Below are 17,540 nucleotides of genomic sequence, written 5' to 3' on the forward strand. Positions count from 1 at the left end.
AGCTAAGTGGGATCATCAGGAGACCAGAACTGTAGGACATGCTCCATAGCACACAGTCCAGACACAGCCTACCTTAATTAGGTTCCTAGCTTGGTCTAGCTTTGCACTATTTCATAAATTCTAAAACTGTTAGCTGTTTAATTAATACTCTGTACTAAAAATGACCTTTATTTTCACCACATGCCAACCTGGGCACATAGTTCTTCTCTTCATCTTAACTTCCCGTCTGCGTTCTCTGTTGGCACTCTCTTTCTTCCTTTGGCATAAGAAAGTCTATCTAAAAATGAAAGCATATTGTTTTTGTAACGGAGATAATTCTCAAGGAAAAAGGAAGATAGAATTCTAACTCTTTCTCTGTGCTTGGGTGGTATGTTACACTGATATGATCTAGATAATTACCCTGACAGATGAATACCTAGGATATGACATAGATGTTTCAGTGCTCAATGTTTAACTGTTTTAATTGATGAGATCCACCTTAAGCGATGAATCCCTGCAATCTGCTTTGTTTCCTTGGGCTCCCCAGTTGCACCACCCTTACAACCACAGTCAAAAGAATCAGGCTATGCCTGCGAAGAACAGAGTTAAGTCAATAGCTGCCAAGTTAGAAGTGTCAAATCTACAAAGCCGATGAAAGCGAAACCACACCGTGTAGCCGTAAATAAAATGTCAGCCTGAAATTAATTAGACTGCAGCACATCTGACTTTGTGCCTGTACCTGCGAGACTTCAAAGCCTGCAGGTAGCGTTTGAAAGGAGCGGGGCGTGCTGGGAGGGGCACATCAGCCTGAAGCCATGACAGGCAGAGAGAGCTGAACCACCTGTGATGGCCATCCGCCTCCTGGCTGCTTGGGAAAGTTCTCCTGAGCCCTCTCACCCTGCTGCAGGGCACTGAGAGATGGCCTGCGTGGACCCAGACCCCGATAGCTGTTAGTGCAAAATGCGCAGCTGCTGCACAACAGACACCTCTCCTCAAGTCACTGATTTTCTGCTTTGGGCTTCCTGAACTCACTCAGTTTAAGGGAAGGAGAGCTGATAAGCCTCTAGCCTGGGCTCCTGTGCAGCATGGGCCATCACTTGTCATCCAGTTACCCTGGTGCTGAGCCCCACAGCTAGTCTTTGCATTTGTCTGCTGCTTATCCTCCAGAGAGTTATCTAGTCTTCTGTTGAAGGCAGCACAAAACAGAGACCTTTCCGATAATTTCTTTTAATACTGCATTCTGACTTATTTTTTTTAAAAAAAGGAAACTGTGTGTTTCATAACTAAAGCTCATCTAGCTGCATCCTCTAGTGACTGGCTCTTACTCTGCTGCTCTCTGCTAGAGGAGACAGCTGTTTCCTATCCAGTCTCCCACCCCCCTCGAAGGCATTTGCACACCCAGATCATCTCAGTCCTTCCAGATTATCTCAGTGTTCTTCCTAATAAACTGAAAAGATTGAGTCTTTAATTGGAAGGCATTTTCTTCAGGATTTGATTAATTTTCTGTCTCTCTTTGGCTCCATTTCCATTATTTTAAACAATCCTTTTTATTTAACAGGAGTACCAGCTTTGGGTGCTGTGTTCAGATGTCCTCCTCACTGATGCTGCTTGAGCAGTAGCACTCTCCTTATCCCTACCTCTGCTTTCATTCCACCGATTGCATTGCATTAGCTAATTTTGCCGTAAATTTTACCCTGTAAACTCATCTTGAGCTGTTTTTGTGTATGACCTTTCAGTATGTAATCTACCCTCCTGCAGGTACAATTAGTATTCCTTCTTCTTACATTTTGCATTTTGCCGATTTATGATCTACTTTGCTTGAGTTAGAATAACTTAGCAAGTACTCCACATTGCTCCATACAACTGCACTGTCTATTTTTGTCATCACAGGAGTGACATATTTTCTCAGTAATGGTTTTATATTTATTTTGATGTCAACTAGGCGAGCACTGTACAGCACTGAGCCTTATACTAATCCCTTTGGAATGTCTCCAAATGCATTCCCACTCGGTGATGGTTTTCTGTCAACAATTGTGTATCAAATCTGTCACTCAGCCAGTTCTTACTTCATTTAGCGTATGCTCTATTGTTATGAAGCAGAGATATTGTCTTGTAAAAGATCAAAGCTCCTAAATCATTAAAATTATCTTTATCCAAACCACAGAGGATGAGATAAAATATGATTATTTTGTCACACCCATTTTCCATAGGTCAGGCATCAGTTGTATTCCTGACCTTTTGTCAGTCGTGCCCTTTACTCCTCATCCCAGCCAGGTTTAGTACAGCCTGTGGAACAGGAATCTGGCTTGTGTCTAGGGTAGGAAGGAGAAGGCTCCCAGTGGCCTTGAGCAGGCCAGGGCAGCAGCTTTTCCAGCCCAGGGCAGCAGCTTCAAAATGAGTTGCAACAACCTTGTGCTACCTAAGACTGTGACTATGTCTCTTAAAGGTGGGGAATACATCTGTGAGCTAGCACTTGTGCAGCTTTCTTTAGACTCCAATTGGAGATCCTGTGCAAAAATAACAGTGAGATGTGAATCATTTCATTCGTCTCGGTGGGATATTAATTGTTTCACACAGGTGACTTAGAGATTCATGTAGCTAATTTTTTCCCTGTTTCACTGGATTATTTGAATGTCTGAGGTAGGAAACTCTGTTAGATCATCTTACCCAGCAACAGACGCATTGCAGGCTCATTCTTTTCAATGCTTTATCCTGTGCTTTGTTCATCTGGAATTTAAGTGTCCCCAGCAGTGAGACTTATGCACTCCTTAGAAGGATGTTCCATGTCCTAGCCTGTATCCCACGTGAAACATTAGGGATGAGACTGATAAAATGAATCAGTAATATGCCCATAGAAATTTTTATTCATATTTCCAGTGTTAATTAACTTTCTTTTACAGTTCTTACACTCCTGAGACCAGTTTCAACTTCTGTGTGACTCCCAGTAGTTTCTTGCACTTGCCGACAGCAGAGATTAATTTTTTTCATCTGTCTTTTGCTAACTGTCAAAAAAAGCTATTGAGGGGTCAGCAAGATGTAAGAAGTGCAGCTGTTGCCAGCAAAGAGGAAGGCAGGAGAAGACCTTCTGAAGGGAAAAGTGGTCAGTAAGGGAGGAGGAGAGTAAGCGGAGTATCTAGGGGTCAGGCAGAGATACACAGCTTCCATCAAATTCTCACTCCCTGAATAAGATTGTATGAATCAGACCTGCCTATCTGTAGGTAACTCTGGGAACTAATTAGCTCTGTTGCCTGAATCTGTATCTGGTTTGCATTTATTTAGAAACAGGCAGATGCAGGGGATGCGGGTATGCTAGAGCTGGTTTGTACCCCATCAGCTTCTCCTGTGTCAGTGAATACTTCATCTCCACACCCTCAGCGTTTTAGGAATAAATCGAGTGTTATGGACTCACTGGGATAGCTCTTGGCTTCTGAAAAAAAATTTTAGGCTGTGCCGCCATGATTCTTAAAGATGTCTGTAATTTGCCCAGGTGGAATCTAGGTTTTTGTCTTTTAAAGAGATCCTCGTCCTTTCGTTGTCCAAATTAGTAACCTGTTGGAGCATGCCACCGTTTCAGTGCACCCAGGCTTCATTTCCATGGGAAGAGAGAAACACGGAATAGCTGAGAAGAGTGTTTGCCCAGGCCTTATCCAAAGACCAATACAATGTGTGTGCGCCCAGGCTCAGGACCTAAAAACTATCTCAGCTTCCACAAATATCCTGCAATCCCCCAGGCTAGTGTAGACATTTACATGAGCCTGTAAATAATTAGTGATTTTGTCCTGTATCACTGGTCTTGTTGAAGTGCTTAGGACTATCATGTGCTGTAAGGATGATGCTCTCAGCAACCCTTGCTGGCTGTGCCGTTGGATAGCACTACATGTCTTATGAACACAGAAATTTGAGGGGAGATATTTATGCAGAGCAACAATTAACACAGTTAATCACATTTATCTTTCATGCTGGCAGATCTGCCAACTGTCAGCTATTTCAGACTAACTCATCAGTTAGATGTCTTCACGTTGATAATTGAATCCTCAATTGTATGTGAAAAAATTCACACTTATAGGGCTAGTTTGCGGTGTGTACCTTCTGGGTTTTCCCCTAGCGCTTTGGATCTGTTTTGTCTTAAATGAAGGTTAATCATTTAATTTCCTTGGGGGAGAATAAACTATGCTTCATTTTCTTTTACATTCTGGTAATTGCAGGAGGTTGCAGAACAAGTTGCAGGAGTTTAAATCTCCCGTAGTTCGTGGGAGCTGGAGCATTTCCTGCTCTCCTGCTGCCTAAGGTGCATATTCTTAGCCCCAAAGCTATGGATGCCAAGTGTTTTTGCTAAGGAACTCTGTGCCCTCAGCTGAAGCTGAAGTCAGTGAAAAGTGCCCTGGAGCAATGGGCACATCATACGTTTGACATCAAAGTTAGAAAATTACTCATCCTAAATGTTCTTGTACGTTGAAGTCCACAGGCATCAATGCAGAGGCTGCTGAGCACCCTTCACTATCACCAGTGTTAATACCGGAGGCAACTGGAACCTTTCAGGATCTGGGTCTATATCTCACTGTAGTTAACAGAATTTTAAATGAACAGGGAGTGTGGAGAGAAGGAAACGAGCTAGCTCACGCACTGAAAATATGGTAGAGACTCATCAAGCTGCTCACATAAAGTAGTCTGTGAGGAGGTAGGTGCTTCTCCAGCTGGGCTACCTCCTTCTGCCAGTGATGAGGAACACTGCTGGAGTCTTTCATGATACTGATATGAAGAAAAGTGTTGTGAGATCCCCAAATACTGTGATACCGTGAAGTCATTTTTGAGTAATTTTGGAGGATGAATCAGTGAGTCCTTGACTAAATTATGGCCTTTTTTCCTTCCTGCCCTCGCTAATAGCTCTGCTTGCTAGCTGATGTGATGTTGCAACTGTCCAGGGTCATACCTTTGAGAGATCCTTACCCCAACAAGCTTCCCTTGGCATCCTCTGACTCCTTTTCCTCCTGAGACCACGCACCATCCAATCTTGCTCCATTTTGCGCTTTACTGGGAACTGACACAGCTGCAAACTGGAGGAGGAGTGCAAAACCTCAGCCTGCCTCTGGGCTCCTCACCCCAGCTGTAGCAGCTCTCCAGCTCCAGAAACAGAGGGGCGAAAGCAGAGAGGTGCACGAAGAGCACAAAGTGAAAGACAGCCTGGGATCATGGATGTCACAGTATTGTGGAGTCAGTGGCAAATAGCCGGAGAGGTCACTTGGTGTTGTGTGGGCTTTACAACCACAGCACCACCAGGGCATCTTGCCATGCCCATTTCTACTCTGCATTAGGCAAGGCAGACATACTCAAACGTGCATGCACACAGATGTGCGTGAGTATGTGCCCACACATGCTTTACAGCCTTGGCTGACAGCACAAGTGTAAGCTCAAACCCTCTGGGCCCCATCCTGCAATGCAGGTGAGTACCTGCACGCAGGAGACCATCCCCGCTGGTTCTGTTACGCTGCTTGTGGTAACGTTATTCCTACCGGCGTGCGCACAAAAATTCATAGGACAGGGCCCAAACCAGTTAAAATTTCATGTTCATTGAAACACAGCTGTATTTAATTTTTGTTAGACAAAAATTAAAATTTATTTTTAAAAATAGTAACACACTGTGAACAAGTGAACAATACAGCAACCAAGATAACATGAAATCATAAAGCCATTTCCAGTCATGCAACACTGTCTAGTCCTTTGATATGGTAACTTGGTCACTGTCCAGGAGCTCAGGGTCGTGCTAGCAGCAAAGCAACTGTATCATAAAATTAAAGATCATGACCTGTGTTGGCAGTGGCAGCACCATAAATTATTTAAAAGAGCAAACTTTAACAAACCTAATCTACTTCTCTTTTTTTTTTTTTTTTTAATTAATTGTTTTTCCACTTTAGCTGTGAGTGGTGAAATTGAGTTAAGTGGTCTATTATTTTTCTTCCTGGCACGTTTCAAAACCAGGCCACCAAGTCAACTGACCCATAGGAGAGTCCCCAGGGTTTTGTCCTTTAAGATTACACCTGGACTCATGCGTTAGTTTGGAATTTAAATTTGTGGTCCTGCTTCAGTGGACCAGATATGGGCAGGAATGGTCCCTTTATCCCTCTTGGGTTTTTGCTGCTGTAAAGTTTGAGTGTTGAACACCGGATGAGGATGTTGTCTAAGCAAAAGGGGGATTTCATTAAACATTAAAAAATGATAATGTTTGAGGTAGTATTAGAACTTGAGTCTGCCTCCACTTAAAATAAATAAATGAACCTGCTAAATTTTATCTTGAGTTAATCGTCTAACCATAAGCAATAGGGGCCTGTAAGCTGTCAAATGAGTGATTCAATAACATGTTTGTGTGGCTGAGAAGATAATAAAGAAAAAAACCAGTATTGCCGTTTCATTAGACCTTGTAGGCTCATCCTCCTTTCACAATCATATAAATCAGGAGTAACTACACTTTAGTCAATGAAGTTATCCTGCTGTAGAAGCACTATTTGTCAGGCAGGAATTAGATGAATATATAAATTGCTAACCCATTCCAAAGATCTGTGGATTAATTTCCATTTGCTGTTCCAGGCAGAACCTGCCTGCCAGTTGACCGACTGCTGTGTTGCTGGTTGGCACTGGAGTGAAAAAAGGAAAACAGTGGAAGCTTTGCCCCAGACTCTTGATGGGAACAGGAGCAGGTCCCTGGATACTGCTTGCTCTTTTGGGGTTGCTGTTTGGATTGTTAGGTTATTTATTGCTGGTTTTCTCAAATAAGAGAAGGCAAATGGCTGTGTCTTTAAAGGTAAGGAGGCAGATGCATTCCTTATTGCTGTGAGCTTATGTATTTGCAGAAACGTGGAGCCCATGGCAGCCCTGGAGCCCCTGCAGTGTCACCTGTGGGGATGGCGTCCAGGAGCGCTCCAGAGAGTGCCTCACCTCCTCGCCGGCAAAACCAGGCTGTGCTGGATCACCGAGGGAGACTTCCTTGTGTTCACTGGAGGAGTGTTTGTGTACGTAGCTCTGCTGTCCTCTTCCCTGTGGTTGCATGTCTCCCCTGGAAAAAGCAAAGGGCCTGTTACCAGAAGGGCTTTGTAAAATGGAAGTAATCTGATTTCTCCTTCAGTCATATTGATTTTGGGGGGGTGTCACATTCCTGTAGTTGATGGAGTAGGGTGGGAGCCTACATGTGTTTGTAGGACAGCTGGAGATAGGGCTCCAAGGTGTAAGAAGATTTCTGAATCCTGTGGGTGCTATGGAAGGGGTTTAAAATCTCCAGCATGGCCAGGGAGCAGAGAAGGGCTGAAGGAGAGATCCTGGGGCTAGCAGAACATGTTCAGTACTGAAAGCCAAAGACCCCAGGCAGTGGAAACCTATTAAAAGAGGGCTGGTTCCAGCTGAGACCCACAGTGAGGTTCCCATTCTGGGAGTTTTGAGGTGGCAGTGCCAGGTCTCCCCCTGCTCCAGCCTGCCACTACTGTGGGCCAGTGACAGGGCAGACTGGCCAGTGCCGGTGGGTGGCCAGTGGGTACAGATACAAGAGACTTGAGCGTCCTGTAAGGCGAGAGGGGGTTACAGTAGCCACATGGCCGTGGTGAGGCTGTTACCGAAATCTCGGAATGAAGAACTTATCGACACCAATGTGATGTAGATAAGCAGACACTTCTTTATTAACGGCCGGGTGCGTGAGCGAGTCCTTTCACGATCAACGCACGCCAGGTCTCAAAATCAGACACCATATATAAAACTTATTCATACATATTCATTAAGTATTCATGCATAACCATGGTATTTCCCGTAAATCATTTACATACTCTCCTCCCATATCCGATTCTGCACAGTAAAGCTTAGAAAGGTCTAGAAATGGGTCTGGGGTACGATTTGGGTAGGTGGTATATGAGTCGGTGGTCGCGATCTCCCCCTGCCAGAATTACCTTTTACTAAAGTTCACGGTTTCTTGGCAGGCACCTACAAGCTGTTCCAGTCGACTCTCCCCGGTTTCCATTAATCTCATATTCTGACATTTCAATACACCTCTGCATACAGAAGACTGGTCAAATACAAAGAAACCTTTCAAACCCTAAAGTTATTACCTAAATTTTAACAATGGTTCTAGCCCCTTCTTCTAGCCTTGGTACAGGATGTACAGAAGATCTCATAACAGCTTTTACTGTGCAGCTATAAGTTTCATTTAAAATATTTCTTATCTTTCTATATTTTAATTTTATAAAATGATTTTATAAAATCAATTAATCAAATAAAGTCAATCAATCTTAACTTATTAACAAATCGATAACAACAGCGTTAGTGGTTTGACAGTTCACTGAGCAGGCAATAAGCCATCTGATAATGGAGCATCAAGCTGGAAATAAAAGTCCACAAGGCTTGGTCAGACAACTGTTACCCAGTCCAGCTCCCCAGTGAGTGTGCAGTAAGCGATGTAAAGCCCAGAGTACAGAGCCTCTTCTCCCCTCTATGTTAATACGGAGAGGCAGGCATTATAATTGGACTGCCTTCAGCCAGCATGAATATGTGAAGGTGCTTTTTTTTCTCTTTCTCTGAGAGAGAAAGGGACCAAGATCTGACAGGCTGGGAGGGAAGGGGTCTGCCTTGCTGCCTTAGATGTAAGATGTACCTAAGTACATGTAGTGCATTACAGTAGCTGTTCTGAACACAGTTCGACCCTGAGACAAGGTTTCAGGAAGCAGCATCTGGCTTAGAGTGAGGGTCCCCCTCCTCTGCCACGCAGGGAACCCCCTTGGAGATGCAGAGGTCACAGGGCTTTGTGTAGGACCCTGCAACTCCCACAGCAAACCCCAGGAAGTGTTTCAGAAGTCTCTTTACCTTAATAAACAGGGTAAAATGCCACTAGCTAAGAACTTATTTGATCTGAAGGCTACTGCCAAGCTCAAATCACTCCCACTGAGGGTTAGGAGACTGCTTGCTGAATGTTGCTGTGCTGTAAATTTGATATCCTGTTTCTCCTGGGCCTCCTGTGTTGAGAGGCTCATGGAAGCTGTAAATATTGTAGCCCTGTAGCTCCAGCGCTGACATATCACTGCTTCAGGGCAAATGTTCTTGACACTGTGGAGTTTACCTTAGTACAGGGGTGGTAAGTAACCTGAGCAGCAATTGCTTCAGAGCTCTGATTTCCAGCTCATTTAAGTCAATTTAAAGACTCATCACATTTGATTAGCTTTGGATCACTCTTCAAGTGTGGACATGTTCTCAAATGCTTTAAACAGTATTTCAAGTTGATGGTTTATGGGAACGCATAGCTGGTACTAAAGCCACGCTGGGCCAAAGGGCTGAATGTTGACAATGCAGTGTGCTGGCACAGCTCCTGGGAAAGAGGGAGTTCACATCACCCTGCGAGTCAGATCTGGCACTCTAGCAGCAGCTGCGAAATGTTACCCATCAAAAAAAGGCCATTCAAATGGTGGGGGTTCGCTCTGGCAGCCAAATGCTGAGTGTCTTGCTCCTCCTAGGCTGTCACAGCAAGCCCTGTTGCTGTGTGCCTGTCAAGTTACCTGTGCATGCTTTGGATACTTCAGTGGGGTGCCACTGGTAACTGGCTAATGCACAGTGATGCTGCTCTTCCTTCAAAATAGTTGGTTTGGAGGGAAAAAAAAGTGTGGCCCTGTGAAATCTATCTTTCTGGTCAGAAAGCCAGTGTTAAGAGATAGCCAGAGAACTGAGCACATGCTAATTTTTCCCTCACACCCACAAGGCAGGCTATAGGGCATGTAGGGTTGGTCTGCTTATGGGGGAGTTGTTTTAAGACTGACAGTCCTCTGCCTGAAGCTATCTCCTTTCACTCCATCCAAGCATTCCCTTGGTCTTTGCAAACTCCCTGAAGAGACGTTATCCTAACAAATGGCAAGCAAAGTCTCGTTATCCTAACAAATGGCAAGCAAAGTCTCTGAGTCATTCTCGCTGGCCTGAGCTCTGTCTCGGTTGTTAATTGGGGTTTCAACCCAGCTCTGAATACTTGCAGCAGTGTGTAATCACCAAATTGTGATCTCTGGTTTTAAAGCACAACAAAAAAACCAAAACAATGTAATTTTTGTACTTCACCGTGATTCTCCAGGAATCCCCAGATGTCAAGCCACTTTATTTTTTCTTTTTGTCCGCAAAACAGGTATTCATCAAATAAATCTGTTGTTCACTGGTTTTGTTCATAATTTATTTTGAGCTTGCTGTAGTAGTATTATTGTCAGTTATTTACATTTTTTAAAAGTTTAATAAAGGCAAAGATGATTACAGAAAAGATGGGTGATTCAAAAATTCTCTCACTGTCTTTTACCGATGCTTCAATGCTGCCATAACATTTCTGTGAGGACTAAAATTTGATGATCAGTTTTCTCTGCCCTCCCAGCATCATGCCTTTTCTACTAATCTCCCGCAAATATTTGCACATTACTGTTTTCTTAACATAAATATTGGCAGAAAGAAAATATCAAAGTCTTGAATGATGAAAAACACCTCCTCAATTTTAAGTTCAGTCCAAGTATTCAGCATCAATTGTTTGCACTTTCATGCAACCAGCTAAAAAAAACACCACCATATGACTTATTTGAGCAACTACAAACGACAAATCAACACAGTTCAATAACAACTACCAGAAAAACAATGAAAACTGCTCACAACTTGAGGTTTATATTTTCTAAATGACCAATAATCCACTAATTAGGACAGATGGTTGAGGATACTGGACAATATATGCCTTAGGATATCATAATCTACTAGTACATTGTCCACAAGGTGAGAAAGGCTAGATCAGTGGCATTCATCACGCATGAGGCACGAAACGTGGCTGCTTTACACAATAAAATCTGTTGGCTATTCCTGCATCACACCTTCACTAACATGTGCTTTCCCAGGGTATTTTGTGTGTATTGTACACACATACATACAAAAAATAATTACATGGAAGCACTTTCCAGTAATTAGAAAGGAATGTGTTCCCACAAGCCAGACGTGGGGCATTATTCCCTCCTGCTCCGTGCAGAGGTAATGCAGTTCCTGCTGCCCCTTCCACCAGAAGCCAACAGACCCTGCAGACCCTCTCCTGTGCACGCCCCTCCTGCAGGGCTGCAATGAGTCACTCAGATCACCAGCTTCTCAATGCTTAAAGTACTTGTTTCATCCTCTTCATTTGAGCCGAAATACCCGGGGAGGTCGATCATCTGCTGCTCTGCCTCTGTTAAGCCAAAAGTAGTATTGTCATAAAAGGCAAACTCAGGGTCCAAGGGGAAGCTCTGGCACTTGTCCCTTTGGTACTGGGCAGGGCTAATGCCTGGGCCTCTCTGGGAATTATCCTTGCCAGTCGAGCCCGCTTCCTTCCGCCGCGCACCTCTGGGGTTAGGTGAAGGGCCCCTCTTACTACGGCTGAGCTCAGGCTTATCAGCTGCCTTCTCCTGACCAGCAGGCTGGCGGTCAGTGATCAGGTCCAGCTTCTTCACCGGGGGACCTGCCCTGTGGTGGCCCTTTGTGCCGTGGCCCTGTGGTTCGCACCCCAGCACAGTGCTGTGGGGCTGATCCAGCTTTTCACACGTGTGATTGGTGTTCCTCGATTTTGGCCACGTCCTGTCCTCCAAACCCTGGTCCCACATTCTGGTTCTGGAGTTGTAGAGGGGAGTCTGTCAGGGGGTGAGGGTGGACATACTTCTCTCTCTGAAAGGCCTGGCCTTTTTGGTTTCATGGAAACTGGCTGTTCTTCTAAACTGCGGGTTTCTGTGACAGCCCCTCTCGGGTAAGTCCCCTCTGTTATCCTGGTGCTTGAAATGAGCTCTTCTTACCAAGGTCTGAGTAGGGCTCATGGCAGGATTGGCCTGTGAGAACAGAAAATCCAGTCTAGGGTGAGAGCTTTCCCCCAGGAATTTGGGCTGACTGGCTGGCTGGTCCAGAAATGGAGTTTTGATCCTAAATTTGTTCGCCACTGCCTCTTCTTGGTTCTCCCCACTCAGGGGAAGCATCGTGGTACACCTTAGTGGTCTCAGTCAGCCCTTTCTTCTTCATCTCTTTCAGCTGCTGCTGTGCCAGGCAGTAGCTGAAAATCGGAGGGATTATTTTTTGTGTGTTTGGCTGAAAATTTTCGCTTCCAGAGGCATCATCTTCTTGGGCAAATTGGAGGCTTCACCTGTAGGTCAGAGGAATGTTAACAGGGGCATCCCCTCCTTCGGCAAAGCTGTCCCGCTGCTTGTTGCCTTGGCAAATGTTCTCCTCATCAGGGTTTTTCCGGAAGCTGGGGGAATGGACAGAGTTTCAGCAGACAGCAGTGCTGCACTTCTGAGCTCTACAGAGCTTCCTCCAGAGGGTGATGAGAACAGTGGCAAAGATGATGAACAAGCATAGGGAGATACCTGTGACGGTGACTATATTATTTGCTTTCTGGTCCTCTCCTGGCTGGACAGAAGGTGGAGTGGGAGGCCTGATAGCTGTAACAAAGAGCACACATGTCTGTCAGAGTTGCACTGCCATCAGCACTTTGGTATTTTAGGATGGATACGTTACTGCAAAGAAAAAATAACAGATTAATACAGTACAGGAAGCTGTCCAACTGCCATTAAAATTTGCTCATTGGAGATGACTTGCTACCAATGACTTCAAACTGGCAGGAACAGATCTACTTACTTTAAACCAAGGCTCCCATGGACCTTTTCAATGTAATCTTTACTTTTTCCTGTTCTGCCATTTCCTTAAGGCACTCCTAAATACGTGTAAAATGGGATAACGCTATTTGTCCTCCTTTATGAAGTACATTAAGATCTCTGGTGAAAGATGCCGTAAAAGGGGAAAAAATAACCTGACCCACATTAGTACTTCAGGTACCACTTTAGACTTATTTTTAGGATAGCTTAAGTGGGTGCGAGATTTGCAGTGAGTTTGAAGAGCAGAGAGACAGCACTAGCATGGGCAGTGTATCTTTTCTAAGCAGTCCTCTGAGGATGATTCTTCCACTGCTGCCTGGTGTCACAGCCCCAGAGGCTGAAACCTTCCCCCACTACAGCAAGCTCCCAACTGAGAAGGCCACTGCTCTCATGCCCCTGGCATTCTAGTATTGACACTCTTCTGTTGTGGACTGGAGATGGGCCTTCAAAGAGGGAAGAATATCCTGCAAAACTCCTTCACTAAGGGAGTGGTCAGTCACCGGAACAGGCTCCCCAGGGAAGCAGTCACCGCACCAAACCTGTCAGAGTTCAAGGAGCATCTGGAAGATGCTCTCAGTCATGTGGTTTAATTTTAGGTAGTCCTGCGAGGAACAGGGAGTTGGACTCGATGATCCTTATGGGTCCCTTCCAACTTGAGATATTATATGATTCTAATCTGTAATGTGAACATCTCAGAGCTTTCCACATCCCTATTTAAACCTCTCACCTGCCCATTGCACCTCATTATAGAAGGCTGAACCAATGAGAGATTAACAATTCTTTTTGTGGATGAGGTCTCTAGCATTTCAGATGCAACCCTGAGCAGAATATAGCACAGTGGAAAGTGGATGATTTGGTGCAGTAGCTAATTTTAGTGTGTGTTAGCACTCCCCAGTTTCTTGTGGCCAAACGTCAGCTGTCAGGCCACAAAAATGCCATCAGAGGATGAAGCTGCTCAGTTGTAGTTGACAAGAGCTGGCCACAAAGCCTTCCATCAGAGTGATAGACAGTCTGTTGTAAAACTTGGGAGGTGCTCCTGCCAGCACCACAGTGACTGTCCAGGCATAGGAAATGTGTCTGCAGAATAACAAGAAGGAGACACCATGTACTTCCCATAATTCAGAATAATACTCATTCCACAGCAAGCTGGTAGCATGGCTATTAGTTGTGTAGGATGCACAAATGCACTGATGAACACAGACCAGAAGGTCTCAGGCTGCTATGACAACAGACATGCAGAGTGCTGTGCTGGGCAGGAGATCTGTTTCTTTGACTCAGGACTACCCAACAGTCCCAAGCCCTCTGAAAAATCCTGCCATTGGGTTAACTCTGACCTTCCTGTCACTCTGAGAGCTTGACATCAGCTTAAAGAACAAGACCACCACCTGCTGAGTCCTTTTTGGAGTGTCTAAAACTTGCATTCAGCCCAATGCCACCATGCCAGAGCATGGAACACACTGTTGTGGGGCCTGAGCAGGGAGTGAACATGCTGACCTCAGGGAAGAAGGCAGGACCAGCATTTGCTCTGTTCAGTACCACCACAGCGGAGCAATCCCTTCATTGCTCATCCTTCTCTCAGTCCTGTTTGCTCACAGATATTTTCTAAAGACTCCGTTTTCTATCTGTAATGCAGATACTGTGCTGTATTGTTTGGAGTAGAAAGCTAACAGCGAGGTTTGAAACAGGACTTAGTTGCATAGATTTGCCACTCTCTCCTTCTCATCTACCTCTGCCCCTAGGCTGTGTGCTGGTTTCATTTATTCAGCCATTTGCTCCATCTGCTGGACTAATGACTGCAAACAGTTATGCTGAAAAAAAAGCTTGCCTGCTTCAGAAAGGTGCAGTCAGGGGGTGGGGAAGAGTGACACTCCCAGCTTGAGATCAGGCAGCAGATGAACACTGTAATATCACGGTGTCAAGTCACTTCTCAAGCACCCTAGGATTCAATGAGATGAAATCATGTAGGTGATTCTGTAAAGAAAGCTGCCTGACATGGGAGCAGGAGTATTAGAAACCACGTGCAAGAGAGAAGCGATGCAATTCTCCAGATGATCCCAGGGCAATGGGTGCAGATGCAGGCCTCCTGTGCATCTGTGTTTTCTATATATAAACCCTCTTTATCAACCCATAGACCTTGCTAGAATTTGAAGATTGTCCAGACCTGCTGAGTACTGTTAGGCTGTATCTCTAACCAGGCTGGCACAGGATGGCTGATCTCTCTGGAAACCACCGTATGCATTATACAGTTGTGCACCTGCATAGAAAGAGTGACACCTCCGAGAAGCACCAGAGTCCTGTCACTTCTGTGCATGTAAAGCAGCGTGTATGCACAAACCACGTGTCCAGCACATGCTCCACATGCATGGACCATCCTCTGGCGAGCTCTCTGCACTGGGACTGCTCTCAGAGCTCCAGAGGAGTGGGGTGAAATTGCCCAGCAAGGAGCCAAGCCAAATACTGTCCTTACAGACATACCCCTCCAGCAGGTAACAGGAGGCACGGAATAGCACAGCTCAGTATCAGCTTTAGAAAAATACCAACAACCCCACTGCATTTTGCTGGTGGCATTACTGCCCACAGCATTCTGACTGCTCAGCATAGAGAAGACAACCAGACCTAGAGCAGGGAATGAGTTTTAAGCTGGGGCCCTAAACATTTGACTTGTTCCCCCCTGCTTACACTTGCAGCATTACAATATAAGCAAACCCACATGGCCAGCATTTTCTAGTCATTAAAAACATCAGACAGTTTAACAACAAGCTGTTTAAACATCCCAAGTGCTGCACAAACACTGACAAAGTGCAATATCTGGCTTGATAGAATACAATTTTTAATATTTTCCCTTCACCTGACCTTTTGTTCAACACAACCCACTTCTTAGAGTGCTCCCAATACATTTCAGTCCTGCCTGTATACTTCTGAGGTCTTCATTCAACAAACACCCTAAAGCTGGTTCAAGCCAACATCTCCATTTAAAAAGTCGTCCTGTGACCTTCCTGCTCCAGCTACACATTCTCCCCCTCTCCTGTCCTTCCCTTTTCAGTGTCCATGTGAGAAACAACCTCCCTACTTTCCCAAACTGTCAGTTCTTTAGGTGACTGCATTCCAGTTCTCCACACAGCACTTTTGCCAGCACAAGAAAGTTCACGGAAGCAGCCAAAACAAGGGGTGAGGCATTGCTCACTTTGCAATAGCTTAAAATATCTGTTAAATTACATCCTGAGAGCTTAGGAGCTTGCACAGTCACTGGGCACCGTCCCTTCCCCATCCCTGTTCCCTGTGGCACCTGTGGGACAGAAGGCATTGATTGGAGCTTGTAGATGAGCCAGTTTCTGAGCAGATGGACCTCTGGGGCCCCTTGGCCCTGCTGTAGCAGCTCTCCAGTTCCAGAGACAGCACCCTCCTTTCCAGCAGGGAGTTTGCAAGAAGCGAAAGTTTAGCATGGACTAAGTACCAGCACCCTGTTAAAAGGGGCCACTTCTCCTGCCCCTTATGATGGCTGCAAACACTCAGATATGGGGCTGGCACAGCCTCATCCAGCCTTGTTATCAATTTGTTAATAAGTTAAGATTGATTGACTTTATTTGATTGATTAATTGATTTTATAAAATAATTTTATAAAATTGAAAAATAGAAGGATAAGAAATATTTTTAATGAAACTTATAGTTGCACAGTAAAAGCTGCTATGAGATCTTATGTACGTCCTGTACCAAGGCTAGAAGAAGGGGCTGGAACCATTGTTAAAACTTAGGTAATAACTTTAGGGTTGAAAGGTTTCTTTGTATTTGACCAGTCTTCTGTATGTAGAAGTGTATTGAAATGTCAGAATATGAGATTAATGGAAACCGGGGAGAGTCGACTGGAACAGCTTGTAGTTACCTGCCAAGAAACCGTGAACTTTAGTAAAAGGTAATTCCGGCAGGGGGAGATTGCGACCACCAACTCATATGCCACCTACCCAAATCATACCCTAGACCCATTTCTAGACCTTTCTAAGCTTTACTGCGCAGAATTGGATATAGGAGGAGAGTATGTAAATGATTTACGGGAAATGTTATGATTATGCATGAATAATTAATGAATATGTATGGATAAGTTCTATATATGGGATCTGATTTTGGGACCTGGTGTGCATTGATCGTGAGAGGACTCGCTCACGCACCCGGCCGTCAATAAAGAAGTGTCTGCTTATCTACATCACATTGGTGTCGATAAGTTCTTCATTCCGAGATTTCGGTAACAGTTTTGGCGACCCAGATGGGACCTCGCTGAAGGAGACCGGAGGAGTCGGGGACCTGATCGGTTCCAGCCGGCACTGAGGACTTCTCGGGGATACCCATCGATCCCCGATCCGTAAGGCTCTTCGCGACATTCCCTGGATTTTTGGTAAGACACTTCTTTTCCTAATTGTAGTAAGTGGGTTGGAGTCCCACTAAAGTAAGTGAGTAAGTGCACTAGAGGAAGTGGGTAGGAGTCCCACTATAATAAGTATATGGTAAGGAGTGGGATGGAGTCCCACCAGTGGGTTGGAGTCCCACTGAGTAAGTCTGCCTGTCAGACGCGGTGAAAGCTGCACAGGGTAGGACTAGGCGTCTGCCTGTAAGACATAAGCGAAAGCTATTGCAGGGTTGGACAAAAGTGTAGACAAGAGAACCTATATGCTATAGTGTTCTCTAAGGCTGTGCCTCTAACAAGAAGTTAGAAGGGGTTTTCAGTTTTTTGTTGTTTTTGTGAGTTTGTGTATTAAGAAGAAAATTAAGAGGTACAATATTGTGTTTTATGTTTGTTTAAAGTAACTGTGGGAAAGTGTGAGTGTGGCTGTAAGGGTGAGATGTGCAATTGAGCACGAAAGCGAGTGTGGAGTGTGGATCCGCGGATCGGAGTGACAGAGTTGAATAATTGTGCATTGTATTGTG

The 17,540-nt window shown here is 44.9% G+C and overlaps 1 pseudogene; it reads right to left on the reverse strand.

Moving 5' to 3' along the window:
* Window positions 1–11,078: 11,078 nt before the first annotated feature.
* LOC121080442 lies at window positions 11,079–13,428 on the reverse strand (annotated as a pseudogene).
* Window positions 13,429–17,540: the final 4,112 nt, after the last annotated feature.

The sequence above is a fragment of the Falco naumanni genome, chromosome W, assembly GCF_017639655.2.
Source record: "Falco naumanni isolate bFalNau1 chromosome W, bFalNau1.pat, whole genome shotgun sequence".
Classification (NCBI taxonomy): Eukaryota; Metazoa; Chordata; class Aves; order Falconiformes; family Falconidae; genus Falco; species Falco naumanni.